The following is a 16,625-nucleotide window of genomic DNA, read 5'->3' as shown; positions in this document are numbered from 1 at the left end:
CAGTACTCCTACCATAAAGTTCCTTGTTCTGGCACTTCCTGTAATAGGGTGACAACTGTTCCCTATTTGTGTTCTTGTATTGCTACCCTGTCTAATACTTCCTTGGTAGAGGCTACGCATGGCCATTACACATTATATAGGCATATTCCATAATTGTTGAGAAGCCATCCAAAATCATTAAAGTGATATTACAGGTAATTTTTAAAAAAATTACAAACATACGTACCTACTCTGTGCAATGATTTTCTCCTCCTCTTTTCGGGTACCCCGCCAGAACTCCTGGCTTCTTCTCCCTGCTGAGTGCCCCAATAGCAAGCTGCTTGCTATGGGGCACTCATGTGGGCTCACATCCTAGCTGGCTCTGTGTGCCCCAGCTCTTCAATCCCTCTTCACTGGCTGTGATTGACAGCAGTGGGAGTCAATGGCTCCCGCTGCTGTGTTTGCGCCAATAAGAAGGTAGAGAGCCAGGGAAGCTGCTGCTCTTGTGGTCATCGCTGTATTGAGATGAAGCGCACGTAAGAATTGGGGGGGGGGGGGGGTGTTATGCTCTCCAACATAAGGGTTTTTTTTACCTTCATGCACAGAACCACTTTAGTATGTAAACATTGGACCACAGTTCATGGACTTTACAGGCACCACTCCAAGTTGTCATAATATTTTACAATCCTTATTAATGCTCAAAATAAATTAAAAACAGTTTATACTAAAACATAATAGAATTGTGCACCCTAATGTCGATTGAGTTGGTGGCCGTGTACTCTAAAGAAGGTACACGGTATCCAGGGAATACTAGAGATATAATCGTCCAGAAATTGCCACCATAAATTTACATAAGGCTCAAAATGTTTTGCATGTTTCTCTTCTGCAGGAGAAAAAGTTGCATAATTTGGACTGCTACAAATGGTGCCAGTGGAAGCAACTTCCACAAGTGATTTGTCAAAAGGGTCGCAAAAGATCCCCCCCCCCCCCAGGACAAAACAAGGGGAGGGATTGACTGTACTTCAGGAGTAGGGCGATATTAGTTACATCTGTCCCATTAAGTAGAGTCCCTTATGAGAGGATTCAGTACCCCAAATTCCACAGTAAATCTTCCAGATATTTGACAATCAAAAAATGCAGTATTTCTATTTAGCCAGTGACAAGCTGGGAGCCAATAGAGCCAGGAATTGATAATCCAGAGATACAAGCCCAGATTAATACTCCATAGCCTGTGTGCCCTAAAGTTTCCGCAGGGGTCTCCCAGCCAGCTGCTGCAGCTTAACCTTTCCCCAGAGGTCTCCCAGCTTTATGTATGGCTTAAAGTTTCCCCAGGGGTCTCCCAGCTAGCTGCTGCAGATTAACGTTTCCCCAGAGGTCTCCCAGCTTTATGTATGGCTTAAAGTTTCCCCAGGGGTCTCCCAGCCAGCTGCTGCAGATTAACGTTTCCCCAGAGGTCTCCCAGCTTTATGTATGGCTTAAAGTTTCCCCAGGGGTCTCCCAGCTAGCTGCTGCAGCTTAAAGTTTCCCCAGGGGTCTCCCAGCTAGCTGCTGCAGCTTAAAGTTTCCCCAGGGGTCTCCCAGCTAGCTGTGCGGCTTAATGTTTCCCCAGGGGTCTCCCAGCTAGCTGGTGCAGCTTAAAGTTTCCCCAGGGGTCTCCGAGCTAGCTGTGCAGCTTAAAGTTTCCCCAGGGGTCTCCCAGCTAGCTGGTGCAGCTTAAAGTTTCCCCAGGGGTCTCCGAGCTAGCTGTGCAGCTTAAAGTTTCCCCAGGGGTCTCCCAGCTAGCTAGCTGGGAGACCTCTGAGGCAACATTAAGCCGCAGAGGTTATGGAGTTTTAATCTGGGCTTGTTTCATTAAATCAGTTTAGGGACAAGGCATCTTTGTATCCGTCAGGGTAAAAAGCACTCAGATATTTCCACTTGCAGTGATCTCATTTCCTTTTAATCAGTCATTTTCACTATAATATGCATCCAACATCAGCCCCAGTGCACGAGGGGTCAGGACAGAGATAAAAAAACGTTCTTGCAGATTGTTTATTATCCACAGTGCTTGAGCTGTCAACTTTAAAGAACGCTTGTGATTGCCTGGCCTCACTTTCAGTTTTCAGGTTAGAAAGGCAAAAAAACTCCCAGGCATTCAGCAACAAATATTAAGCATTATATCAGATTTAAAGTGTTACTCTGCAGCTGCACCATTAATTTAAAGAATAACATCTTTACAGCACACAAACTTCATCTGTACTTATCCCTTTCACACCGATACGCTTTTGTGCAGCCTAGGGGCCCTTTCACACCAATCAATTTTGAGGCTTTCCCTTTGACTTACAATGAAAGGTGCCTTTTTGATTTGCTTTTGAAAAACCGCACCAAAGTTGCAGCATACAGGACTTTTCAAAGCGCTGAACAAGTGTAGTGTGAACAGTTACAAGGGGCTTTACATTCCTCAGCTGTAAGGAGTACCCTGCTGTAATGACAATTGGGAATTTTGGACATCTGGTTTGCAGTCCTTAGTAATGTGTTTGTATTCAGTTGTCGTGCCATAGCAGAGAACCATTATAGGATGTGTTTGGAGTTAGGAAGCAGATCCTGAGTTGCTGGGAAAAATTAGCAGATTGGTCTCCCTTCTCCCAACAGGAAGATATAATCACACCACTGGAGACAGGATGTTAATCAGAAGAATAAGTACCCCTTGCAGAATTATTATTCAAACAGGCTAAAGAGATTTAAAAAAATAATAATAATAAAATATAAGTACTGAAAATGCACTTAAAGTGCTTTTCAACTCTTGCAGGCAAATTTTGAGAAAACCCCACTATGTGTTTGTTATGTGTTTTCATTCACACAGCATTCGGAAAAAAAAAGTATTTTTTAAAACAACTTACGTTTTAGATGTTTCTAAGTAGAAGGTGTCACGGCTGTTTCTAAGAATGTCAGGAGTTGCTCTCAGTGGCTCTGTCCCCACACAGACTCTAGCTATACCTCAATGCAGGAGGATAGTTTCTAATTTTTTAACGGTAGGACACAAGGTGTTCAAATCTAGTTTACAGCTGTTAATAAAGAACTTCAGACACTATGCAGACGGAGTTAATTATGTTAAACATTACTCCACAGTACTTCCCTAAACATTTACAAAGCAGGGAGAGAGGATGTAAAGGTTTATAGGCAAGTAAAACACACTTAAAATGGTAACCAGCAATTTTTAATTTTGTGTTTAAGCCATGTTGCGTTAAAGGGAATATGTAACAAATAAAAAAAAAAAGAATGTTATCCCAAATTGGTGCAAAAGTGGAAATACACTTTAACCTTTGAAAACAAATGCATTTCTTTGTGCTATCTGACGGTCAATCCCACAGTCAATGTCCTGAATCTGAAAATGCATTTTAGCAGTAAAATGTCATGGCACTGAACCTTTTAGACTTTTCAAAAACTACTTCTAAATTTCATTATGGCCAGTAATTGGTGACAAGTCTTATAATTTTCTTCATGCCTTCCAGTAACCCAGCATTAGTATGATTGTGATGGTCATTGTGTTAAATTAAGTTGTACGTAATGTTTTGGTGTGTTAATTGGTGAAAATTCACAACACAATGTCTCCACAATCTAGCTTTTTTATTTACATAAAATAATGACATAAAAAATAAGGACACATTTGAAAACCTGTGTTGTTTTTTTGTGTTGGATAAGTGATGGCCTCATGTTGACAGTCAGACATCAGGTTGACAAGTACCTAGCACGGTTTAGCAAATTGAATACACAACCAGAATTCAGGACTACTAATAAGTCTTTTATTTGGCAGCACTATATATAATTTGCGATATATATAATTTGTGGCTGCATACTTAAAGCAATTTTACAACCTCCATTTTTTTTTATCTTCCCTTTCATCCTCCCTATTCTGTTCATTACTTTAATACGCAATCTCCTCGTCATCATAATAACCCCATCATTACAACTACATTAATCTGCCAGTACACAATGTTTATTCATGAGAATTCAATTACCCTGCCAACTGCGCCCTGCAGCTTCGGGTTTTACATTCTGAATTACAACTGTCTTCACACGGAGCCTTCAAAATTGGTAGGTTTCTATCACCATTGTAAAAATCTTCAAAAGAGTGATTTTCCTAAAGGTTTTGCAAAGAGACTAGTTACATAGTTGATCAGGTTGAAAAATGACACAAGTCCATTGAGTTCCAGGGGATAAATACATTGTAGACATCCATATACAGAACCCTATACCGACAGTTGGTCCAGAGGAAGGCAAAAAAAAACCTCTTATAATGCATGGTCCAGTGTTTTCAAAATGGGGTGAAAAATTAGTTCCTTCCTGAACTGCTAAGGTTCGAATCAACAATCCTTGGTGTTATTACTTATAACTACTAATAGTCAGTTATAGTCAGGTAATTTAGGAATGCATTTTTCCTTTTTTTTTTTCTTTCTGATTGCTCGAAGTTCCAGAATATTGATGGGAAGCAGGAACTTTTCCAGGCTCCAGAAATCCTGAATACACTGAAACCCAGAACCTCTCCCCAGCCATGCAGACTAGTGTCCATATTTAATATTTTCTAGGCCAGAGGGAGAAAACTTCCAGGCTAGTAACAGGGGAGAACAGAGCCACCAAACTAAAGATGCTTGTGCCCAAATTGCCAAAGGGAAAGTATACAGAATAATGTAAACCACAGCTCCCTACACTTGAAAGGTTTGCGAAAAGAGCAGCATTACTTAAAGGGTCAGTGCCCCTTTTATAGTGCCTTAAAAGACAAGAATGGCCAAAGCTTTTTTTGGCCATACTTCTCTTGCGGGTCACAGGAGTGCACTTATTTTTTCTCTCCCATGACCCAAAGTCAGCTAATAGCAGGCTATTGCCCACTATCAGCTGAGGTGGCAGAGCTGCTCCAGGCTCTAGAAAGATAACAACAATGTTATCAGAATACACCCAACTGACTGATTGGCAGCTGGCTCCACCTCTCAGTGTGCGGCAGAGAGCCAGAGCCAGCTGCACATGCCCCTTCCCCTGCCTGGCATTCCAGAACAGAGAGTGGGGACTGACAGGTCTAAGTAGACCAAGAACTGAGCAATCAGCTGTCATGTGATTACTCATTTCTCAGCCTTAAGCTGACATGGGACAGCTGCAGTACCACACTGATGCTGCAGCTTGGAGGTGAGTATGTGTATTTTTTCCAAAGTTTATACTTCTCCAGCCAAGCAACCCAAGCCACCTTGGACTTTTGTTTTTTAGTTGTAACTAGAAATCTACTTCAGCAGGTGTCACTGTAACCAGTGGGTGATAATCTAAAGCAAAAGCTGTGTTCTCCAATGAACAAAAGAAAAATGTATCTTTATTTTACTTATTTTTAAAGTGCTTATACTTTTTTCCAGCACTTTACAGAGAAGTTTGTGTCCCTGCAAGATACATTCTATTTTTCTGTAATTGTCGTTTACACAGCATCAGCCAATGTACATTATACAGCAAGGGAGAGCCTGTTGCACTTTCATATGAGAGAAACACATTGACCAAAATTATTACAGCACATTTTCTTTGTCATAGATTGGTATCCCATACCCAGACTACATTATTATTTGCCAATGCTGTTGAAAAACTACAGGCGTCTTAGCTTAGAGGTGTCTCTATGCTTATATCATGGATGGCAGTCTAGTTGTAAGGGATTTCTGGCAAAAAGAATCGCGATCGGAAACGCGCATGCGCGAAAGAGATTCTGCAGAAGAGCTGCCAGTTGTGCGCAGGCGCGCAGGAATGCGCGATCGTGCACATACACGCACGGCGAAGATTGACGCCAGACGGGCTATTTAAAGAGGGCCTCTGCTCTGGTTCAGTACTAACTGGTCTTCAGCTCCCCCCTGTGTCCTGCTTGCTCCTGTACAATTCCTTGTTGCTGACCCGACTTGTTCCTGACCCGACTCCGATTACTCTCCTGCTCCTGGTTCCTGACTTCGGCTCTGCTCTTGACTTTGGCTTTTCCTACTGATTCCGTACCACACTGCCCGACTGTTTATGACCCTGGCTATCCTATAACCCTGCTCCTGTCCCGTGTCCTGGCTACCTACATTGCTCTGCTACACATCAGGCATTACCCAGAACCTGCTCTGTCTGCTACTACGGTACTCAAATCAGAGGATACTCTGCCTACCAAGGTCACCATCTGCAAGAGCTGCAAGCAACAACCACTGGCGCTCTTGTCCCCCTGGTCCCTAGACTCCCTCTGTCCCAACCTCAGCGGGGTCAGGGCTAGTGACACAAGTGAGGCCGACCTCGTCAATTCAGTCTCTTATCAGGTACGTGACAGTACCAGTCAGCCAGTGATGGAGTCTGAAAGGGAGGCCTTGCAACTGGGGGACATTCGCCAAGCAGTAACTACCTTGTTCAACATGATGCATGAGTTACAGAAAAACTTTGAACACCGAGAGAGTAAACTGCAAACTGACTCTAATGTCCTCATAGACACAGTCCTCATGACTACCTTCGATGCGGTCACCCAAACAGAGACCAGTATAACCATTGAAGCCTCTGCTCTGCCGGAACCCCGGGTGCCTACGCCTGAGTTCTTTACAGGGGATCGCAGGAAGTTCAGGACTTTTCGTAACTCCTGTGATTTATATTTTTCCCTGCTCCCCAGGACCTTCTTGTCATCTAACACTAAGGTGGGATTTGTTATCACACTCCTCAGAAATTAACCTCAGTCCTGGGCCTACCATCTCCGTGAGTTACATGATCCGGCCTTAGCTTCTGTGGACTTATTCTTTACAGTGATGGCACAAATCTATGATGATCCCTTCTGGCGCCAAACCGCTGAAACAATGCTCAGTAAGCTACAGCAAGGCCAGAGACCTGTGGAAGACTATGTCTTCGATTTCTGCATCTGGAGTCCTGATACCCAGTGGAACGAGTCTGGCTTCTGACCCCGGCTCTGGCGACCATCCTTCCTGGCTTCTGACCCTGGCTCTGGCGATCATCCTTCCTGGCTTCTGACCCTGGCTCTGGCGATCATCCTTCCTGGCTTCTGACCTCAGCTCTGGCGATCATCCTTCCTGGCTTCTGACCCCGGCTCTGGTGACCATCCTTCCTGGCTACTGTCCTACCCAGTCATTCACTGTTGCTGTTGTACTTGCATAGACTCTGTCTTGTTTTTGTACAATAAACCTACCTTTTATTGCACCTCCTTGTGTGTCTGGCTCCTCGCTCCCTGACAGTCCCTCCATGGATATGCCTCCCCAGACCATCACTGACCCACCACCAAAATGGTCATGCTGAACAATGTTACAGGCAGCATAACATTCTCCACGGCTTCTCCAGACCCTTTCATGTCTGTCACATGTGCTCAGGGTGAACCTGCTCTCACCTGTGCAAAGCACAGGGCGCCAATGGCGGACCTGCCAATTCTGGTGTTCAATGGCAAATGCCAGTTGGGCTCTATGGTGCCGGGCAGTGAGCACAGGGCCCAGTAGAGGACGTCAGACCCTCAGGCCACCCTCATGAAGTCTGTTTCTAATTGTTTGGTCAAAGACATTCACACCAGCGGCCTGCTGTAGGTCATTTTGTAGGGCTCTGGCAGTGCTCATCCTGTTCCTCCTTGCAAAAGGAGCAGATACCGGTCCTGTGGATGGGTTAGGGAGCTTGTACAGCCCTGTCCAGCTCTCCTAGAGTAACTGCCTGTCTTTTGGAATCTCCTCCATGCTTTTGAGACTGTGCTGGGAGACAAAGAAAACCTTCTGGCAATGGCACATATTGATGCACCATCCTGGAGGAGTTGGACTGCCTGTGCAACTTCTGTAGGGTCCAGGTATTGCCTCATGCTACCAGTAGTGACCCTAGCCAAATGAAAAACTAGTGAAAAACAGTCAGAAAAGATGAGTAGGGAAAAAAATGTCAGTGGCCTCCCCCTGTAAAAACCATTCATGTTTTGAGGGTCGTCTCATTGTTGCCCATCTAGTGCACCTGTTGGTAATTTCATTAACACCAAAGCAGCTGAAACTGATTAACAACCCCCTCTGCTACTTAACTGACCAAATAAATATCCCAGGAGTTTAATTGGCTTGATGGGGCACTTTAAATGTTTCCACCTCAACTCACCAGTATATGCTTATGCTTCCAAGCCTCTCTTGTGTGCGATGGTTATGTTTCCATATATACTGAGATCTAGCCCTTTAAAGATCGCAATCCTCCTCTTTCATCAACATTACGCTCACAAGAAATGGAAGTATTCCATAGTGTAATAAAGTTAACATAATCCTTATTTATTTAAAAAATTGCACTTTAAAATAAAACAGCATAATATGCATAAAGATGAACGGAGTGACGTGTCGTCACATCATGTGACTTCCTCAGTAGGACCTGGCTGGGAAGTAACTAGCTCCATATATATAGTATACTAGCTGCCTATATAGTATAGTTTATTTACCATCTCCATGGAAACCGGAGACAGTGAGCTAATGAGTTGAACATTACCAAAATACTTTATATCTGTAACAGTAGTGTTCCTAGTTGGCCATATAGTAATGTGGGAATGATTATATAAAAAATAGAAAAATATAAAGATATATTCCACATACATCTATATATACATACTGTATATCAGCATGTTATAGTGTGGGGCCTTAGTACTAGAATATCGCCATCTTGTGGGGCAACATGATATTACCTTAAAGGTGCTAAACATAATACACTAAACATACCACTAAGCTACTAGTCCATCACTTTAGCATCTTCATGTATAATCTAAATATTTTAAAAGCCCCTAATACAAGAAACCAATAAAAAAAAATTGTATTATTTAAAAAAACTAATGTTGGACCCTAGGGATGTGTGTTCTATACCTTTTCCCATGTATGTATAAACTATCTCAACATATAATATTTAATACCCATGATAACTAATAATCACTAAAGAAACAGTTTCGATCAAATTCAATGTTTAACCCTTTAGGTGTCAGGGTTTCTTATCCATCAAAATTCACATTGACTGGGGGATTTTACTTGGTTAATACCACTCCAATTTTTTTTATTTTTTGAAGTCCCCAGAATTGTAAACTACTTGGGTCTTTCTTGTGACAGATATGAAAATGACTTGAGACACTGTGATGTTTGTATCACATAGTTATATTGTATACATAGTCATGTATACTTCTTTCAAGTTTTCTTTTTGTGCGTCCTACATATTGGAATCCACACTCACACAGGAGTACGTAAACCACCCCCTCTGTGTTACATGTAATAAGATAATTGATTTTGAATGTTTTCCCTGTAGAGGTTGCTGTAAACTCAATTCTTTTCTTTGGATTACTTTTTGTGCGTTTGCACGCATAGCACCTTCCACGTCTAAAGAATCCTTTTCCTTCAAAAAATTTAAACCCATTGGTGTTAGGTGGATCCAGTATGTTTTTCACAAGAACGTTTCTCAGATTTGGAACTTTTATGTATAAATTTTGGTTGTTGCGGAAAAAGATCTCCCAATTGTCTATCTGAATTCAAGATAGACCAGTGTTTTTTCACTATTTTTTTTTTTACATTTCTTATATTGGGCACTATATTCTAATATTAGTGCTGTTTCATATTTTTCTTCTTTGATTTCCTTTTTATCTTGCATTAACTCTTTTCTTTCCATAGTCTCCTTTTGCTGTATTTGATTTTGAATGAACCTCTTATTGTACCCTTTCTGGAGGAACTTCCCTTTTAATTCTTTTGCCTGCTCCTGGAAATCGTCTTCAATGGTGCAGTTCATTTTTAATCTCATAAACTGCCCCTTTGGTATGTTTAATAACCATGAGGGATGATGACAACTATCTTGTGTTATATAATTGTTGTGATCTGTCTTCTTGAAATATGATTTTGTTTCTAATTTGTTTCTATTTCTTGAGATTATCAGATCCAAACATTGGATCTCTATGTTGCTAACACTCCACGTTAGTTTGTTGTTTTTGTCATTAATATTAATTTCCATGATGAAATTTAATTTTCAAAGTCCTCCTTTTTGCCTTCCCAGATGAGTATAATGTCAACTATGAACCTCTTATATAATTTTATTTGTTCAAATCTTCTCTTGTAGATTTTTTCTTCCTCCCATTCTGCCATGAAGAGGTTAGCTATACTTGGGGCAAATTTCACTCCCATGGCAATGCCAGTGTTTTGTTTGTAGTATGTTTCATCATACCAGAAGTAGTTGTGATGAAGTGAATATTTTAAACACTCCAGAAGGTATTTTCTTTGTCCTGTTCCTAGATTATATGGGTTTGAATTTAGGTCTTTTATATGTTGCCCATCTTGAATACACTGGCTGATGCCATTATTTATTGTGTTCTTAAAGTACTCTCACTTCTCCTCTGTGATTTGTGTTTCTAGAATATCCTCCCATTTTATGTTGTGAAGTATGGAGCGCACTTTGGTAAAGTTGACTCTTTTGAAATTGAATGTTCTAGTCCTACCCTTATGTCTCCCTTTCTTATGATTTACAGTGAATGTAAGTACTCTGTGATCACTGTTTCCTAGGTTATCCCTTACTGCCATGTCTGCAATCAGCTCTGTATTTTTTAATTAGTAGGTCAAGCAGAGCCTTATTTCTAGTTGGATCATCAACCTATTCACACATGAAATTGTCCTGCAGGGCATCTAAGACATGACAAGCCCTAGATGATTGAGCAGTTCCATCTGCCCAGGTAATATCTGGATAATTGAAGTCTCCCATGGTTATAACATTGCCCTGCCTTGCTACTATTTCTTTCTGTGAGAGGAGATTAGTCTACATGTCATCCTTCAGGTTAGGGGGCCTGTAGCATATACCCACTATTAATTTCCTGTTCGTTTTTCCCCTTGAAGTTCTAGCCACAAGGATTCCACCTTCTCACTTGCCTCATTAGTAATGTCATCCATCATTTTCACTATCAAATTATTCTTGACATACATGCACACCCCTCCCCCTCTTCTATTTACAGTGTGTCCCTCCAGTATAGGGTGTTCCCCTGGACAGTCGTAAGCCAGCTATATCTGCTGTCAAACTAGGTTTCTGATACTCCCACAAAGTCTCAATCCTCCTCATGTATCAGTAGTTCTAATTCTGTCATTGTATTCACCAAACTCCTAGCATTTGTGAAAATGCCTTTTAATATGTACAAGTGCAATATTTTCTGCTTGTGTGTCCTGAGACTGCAATAGGATTCTGTCAGCCTACACACATTGGTCCTATTCACTCTAGCTAAACTACCAACACTGACCACAGTAGCACCCTCTGATCCTTCCTCACTGTCTGAAATGGCTTCCTCTGATACCTCCCCCCACCACCTAGTTTAAAAGTTCTTCTAAATGTTTGGCTTATAGAGGCTTAGGGTGTTCTCCTATCATTTGAACTATACAATTTGTGAAGTACATTATTAAATAAACAAGGTTCATTCGTTAAACTTGCTTGATATCATGATTTCTGTTGGTTTGCTTTGTACTCGCATGATGCCTTGAATTGGTCAAGAAGATCTCTTGAACAAACAATGGCTTTTGCTGACACAATATACTATATATGGTTACGTCAGTTCAATGTTTTTTCATGTTGCCACCTATTTTCAGTTATATTAAATACATGGCAATATATAGAATTTGTCATGTACATCGACAGGAAGAATGAGTTATAGGAGAAATGTAATTACTATAATTATCCACAATTTCTCAAGTTCCACATTGAAGTGCTCATACTTATTTATAAAACAAATTGTGAAAAGCAAAAGTTACATGAATTGTAAAAGCTTTTGCTAGCAACAATTTCTTTGGGATAATCTTGCTTTGAGCTTTCAAGATGTTTTTATGCTTTTGTAAAGAAATAAAGTGCATTTTGCTAATTGTCATCCACAATTTTGTATGTGCATTAGAGCATGAGTATTGATGAAGCACTTGAACAGATTGTCAGTTTTTGTCAGTACATTTTAAAGTGAATGTCCCTTCTTGGAAAGAGGTTCAGGAGCTGTTGTATATTCATTTCCAGCAAAGCAAAGAAATTGTTTCAGATTTCATCTGCTGTGAACACAGGTGCCAAACATCTATTAACCAACACTGAATGTAAAATGGTTGGGGTCTGTGAATGATGTAGATGGGTGAGAAAATCCTTAAAAAATGCAAACTTCTAAAATTGTTATGCAGTCCTGGTTAAATCTGGTCAGTTGTTAACCTATTGTCCTTCCTAATGCAGTGGTAGGTTAAAAATATATGGAATATTAATTTGGCCTCCAGGTTACAAGTAGGCAAATTCCATGTGATCTAAGGTAAGTCCTACTGTGATTTGCTTGACCGCAGCTAAGTCAGTTTTTGATTTCTCTCTTTCTCATGTACTCAAAGAAGACCCTTTTATATCTAAGCCATCCCCATAACAAATGTCTTTGTTTTATTCAGATACACTTTAAGTCTTTGTGAAAACATATCCTATGTTTGGGATACGTTTGGCTTTAATTGTCCCTGAGAAAATTTTAAACTTACAGTACATGACAAGTAATTATGCTTTTTATCTGCCATGCATGGGGATCTCAGTTTTTGAAGACTTGGGCAGATGTTAGCAGGTTTACCAAAATTTTCATTTCAGTATATCTTTAAACATATTTATAACAAAGTCATGCCAATGTGTTTTGCATTTTTGGCTGAATCTGGAGTTTCACTTTTAATTAAAAGAAAATTTCACCAATGTATTTTTTGTTTTTGAATGCGGGACTGCACCAGTTTCTTTCCCTCACGCCACTGGTGTTGAATTTTGTGAGTTGTTTCCAGAAGAAACTAATGGGGCTTCATCTTTTGGTTTATGAAATACTATGAGCAACAACTGCATTTTTGTGTACATAATCTTTTCTACAGTTTTTAGAAGTCAGTTCCACTGCTACTTATCTGCATGTCTTTAGTATTCAAAAGTGAGACTGTTAGGGTAGATACTTCCAATGAACAGCAGCAGTAAGCACAGCGACAAGTGGGAAACCGCCATGGGTTTTCATATGCGAATTATCACTTCAGGACTGTAATGATCAGCACAATTTTACATGCAAACCTCACTACCATCCATAACTGAGAACCAAAACTTACTTTCAACATTTTTTTTCAGAAACCTAGTTACAGTTTTCTGACAATAGCCTGCATTCTCATACTCTGACTTTTTAAAAAAAAAAGAATTCAGCTAAAATGCGACAACAAGGTTCTTAAGGGCCCTATAGCTAATGAACACTGTTATGCAGTTCAGTTTCTGACACCACTTCCACTTTAGCTTGTCTTTGACAAGAGTTCACATGAAATCAAGCTTTTTCTAATAATTATAAACAGCTCAGCAGTAATATGTATGACCTTATCCTTTTAAAACCCATTGGTACCTTCATTTATTTTCTGTTAGATAAAGTTAGGGTGCCCAAAAAGAGCAGCAGTCATTCACACCTCCTGTATGGGTACAGCTACTCTACTCAGTCAGCAACACCTACAATCCTTGAGCAGGTTGGGTGAGCATTGTAGATTGGAACATAGTAGTTATGACTTTATATAATGTGTCAGACTGCTGGAAACAGACTGCTGCTCTCACACAGATCAGCAGTAGTCCTAAACGTTAATATATTTGTAGCACTTCTCTCTCTGCAGACTCAAAGCAATTATCAAATTGGTGTTGGGGCAGACAGGATGCAAGTCAACCACCTTTGGCACAATGTGTAGATTTTCATACTAGAGCCAGTTTTAGACAGGAGCTAACCTTATTTATGGGGTGTTTAATGTATATGGCAAGAGAGTAAGACTGACCATGATGAGCCTTCAATGGAAATGAGTGGAAAAGGAAACCTGTCATGGGAGAAAAATGTAGGTTGCCACTGCTAACCTCTTATAAAAATGCTTGTTGTCAGGCGGCTATGCTGCTGATGCTTTAGGAATTGAAATTGAAGCGACACACCACTGCTAAGAGATCCAGATACAACTTTATTCCATTAAAGGTCAGGGATATAATTATCCCTGGTTTTTAATGGGATACATTTGCATCTGGACCTCTTAGTAGTGGTTTGGCTCTTCAGTTTCAACTCTTCTTAAATTACACTACAAGTCAAAGAGACTGTGGAGATCCTCTGGGGTGTAGAAGCCACCTGCCCAGGAACCAGATCATTTACACTAACATTAATACCTTAGGATAACAATACCAGTAAAATAAACCAATCAGTCCAGCGTTATCTCTCCACTTTCCTCAAATGCTGATGCTTTAGTCTTAGGACTTCCTGAGTCAATGACCAGAAAGAAATATTAAGAGAAAGGATTCTTACTTTTCTTTGACTTGTGTATGCCGAATACTTGTTCTGGGCTAAATACTCAGAAGTATGAAGCCAGACTCTACCAGACAACCAAAATTTTTTTTACAGGAAGTTGGCTATGGCAGCTTCAATATTTTTGCCATGACTGGTAATTGAGACCAGTGGATATAACTGTCATCATGTTATAATTATGACGAACATTACAGAGATCTTGGTTTCCTGTTAAGGAATTGGAGATCAAATGGTTTGTTGGGCAACAGAGACCTGAACAAATCAATGCATAGGATGATTCAACTGTTGAATTGGCTTTAAAATGGGGCAAATGTTCCCAGCCGGTGGTAAAGAGCATCAAATGATACATGTATCGCTATATAGTTCTAAATTTGACCCTTTCTGTTACAGTGGCATTATTCTTTTTTACTTTTCTTTGACATTTTTACAAACCTTAGTAGTTTTAAACCTTTCAGTCACAGGAACATGGCAAATGTGTAAAACTGCTGTAGATAAATTGTGCAGTCTTTTAAATTATGGAAGATTGTTACTTTTGTCCAGTCTATAGAATTTAATCATACAATACACAAATTCTTTTCATTATTATTTCAAGGGTAAAACAAATCTGTGTTTGGGTAAAATGCTGTTTATAATAAAGGTTTATTACAACTTCTTTATTCTCCTGAAGAGAGAGGTTAATCAGTAGTACTTCTGTGGAACTCTAATCAGACGATAACTAGATGTTCTTTTATCCAAGTCATTACTTCTGAAGTGGCTTTTTACACTAACATCTGCAGTCCCTAGTGGGATTTCTGAAGATGTTTTGTCGGTACGGTGTCTTCTGAAGAAACTGTGCTTATTTAACCAATGCCTTCTTCATGTACGACAGATTCATACATTTTGGCTTTCTGTAATATTTGTATAAACTGAATAACTTCAGCAAATCAGTGGATGCTAATGTGTTTCCTACTATATGTACCTTAGGACAGAACGGAGTGCTCTTTATAGCAAAGGTTTCTAAATTAAAGGCTTTGGACATGAAATGTTTGAGACATAGCACAAATAACATTTGCATAACAATAAGGGCATACAGACACTTGGGGGTTTATTTACTAAAGCTGGAGAGTCCAAAATCAGACTTCCTTCTGCATAGAAACCAATCAGCTTCCAGGTTTCATTGTCAAAGCTTCATTGAACAAGCTGAGGTTAGAAGCTGATTGGTTTCTATGCAGAAGGGAGTCTGATTTTGGACTCTCCAGCTTTAGTAAATAAACCCCTTGAGGTCTTCAACAACCCTGCTTTAGGAGAAGCATTATAAAACACCTAAATTGTAGTTTAATATAGTGCTAATATAAAATTTGTTGGGTGGCTGAAATACAACTCACCCATGGGAATAAATGGGGCCTGCAACTTTCATGCATGCTATGAAGAGGAGCTTGTGGGAACATTTTTGCTAGAAAGGCTGTGCAACACTTGGCAGGGCCACACAATAAAGATAGCTGGAGTGGCGGGGGAGTGGAGTAAGGTAAGAATTTATCGGGCACACTATCTGACACACCTAGAAGTGGACTATATGTATAAAACTTTTTTTTTTTTTTTTTACAAAGAAACGTAAACAAAATTGTTCACAGAGCATCAGTGGCTAGCTAAAGAGATACCATAGTAGAACAGCTTGCCTTGCCTTACCTTTTGTCTAATTAAAATCCCCTACTTAGCCATCTGATAAGGAAAGGCTCACTACTGTGATAACGCACAGAGTTATTCAAATGGGCTTCTTTGACTATTGAATCAACGCTAAATGTGAAGGAGGAGGAATGAAGAACTACACTTTTTCCCTAATGCAGAATGCATGACGTAGTAGTAAGTGGTGGTAAAGCCACATTATTACTATTTACCTACAGGTAAGCTTATAATAAAACTTACCTGTGGATAAAAAGAATATCTTCTAAATGTGCACTGTTTAGAAGATATTCAGGTTTTTCTTACAGAAGCTCATGTACCCTGATGGAGAGTGGCATACCCGCGCCATTCCTTCAGAGCACTGTGCCGTGTCCCGAGATTTCCGTGCTTATGCGTGGAAGTGATGTCATTGCGGCTCTGCCAGCCAGATGGCCAGAGCTCATAAACCCGGAGGGAAGACCGGGTGAAGGTTGTAGCCTCTACTGTGGTGACAGCACGCTGCTAGAGGGCTTCGATGCATACTAGCACATTATGCCTTTACCTTGCAGGGTTTTTTTTTTACGCGATTTACTACCGCTTTAATAGTTACCTGCTAAAAAAAATAAAAGTACATTTTTTACATTTTATTTTTGTAGTAGTAGTAGACCATAATAAAGAAAAAATATGCCACAAACCACTATACATTCTCTTTACAGAAACACTGAAGTATAAAGATAAAGCATTACGTACT

General features: G+C 40.2%; 1 protein-coding gene across 1 annotated transcript in view; it reads left to right on the top strand.

Annotated features, from left to right (window-relative positions):
• The window catches only part of CUNH3orf70 (chromosome unknown C3orf70 homolog), a 137,966-nt gene that overhangs the window by 110,174 nt on the left and 11,167 nt on the right, over positions 1-16,625 (top strand). The gene's annotated exons all lie outside the window — the stretch shown is intronic.

The sequence above is a fragment of the Staurois parvus genome, unplaced genomic scaffold (assembly GCF_062004578.1).
Source record: "Staurois parvus isolate SC_StPar_1 unplaced genomic scaffold, SC_StPar_1.0 ptg000011l, whole genome shotgun sequence".
NCBI lineage: Eukaryota > Metazoa > Chordata > Amphibia > Anura > Ranidae > Staurois > Staurois parvus.
The sequence above is the reverse complement of the archived record's forward strand: the minus strand, read 5'-3'. Positions and strand labels throughout refer to the sequence as shown.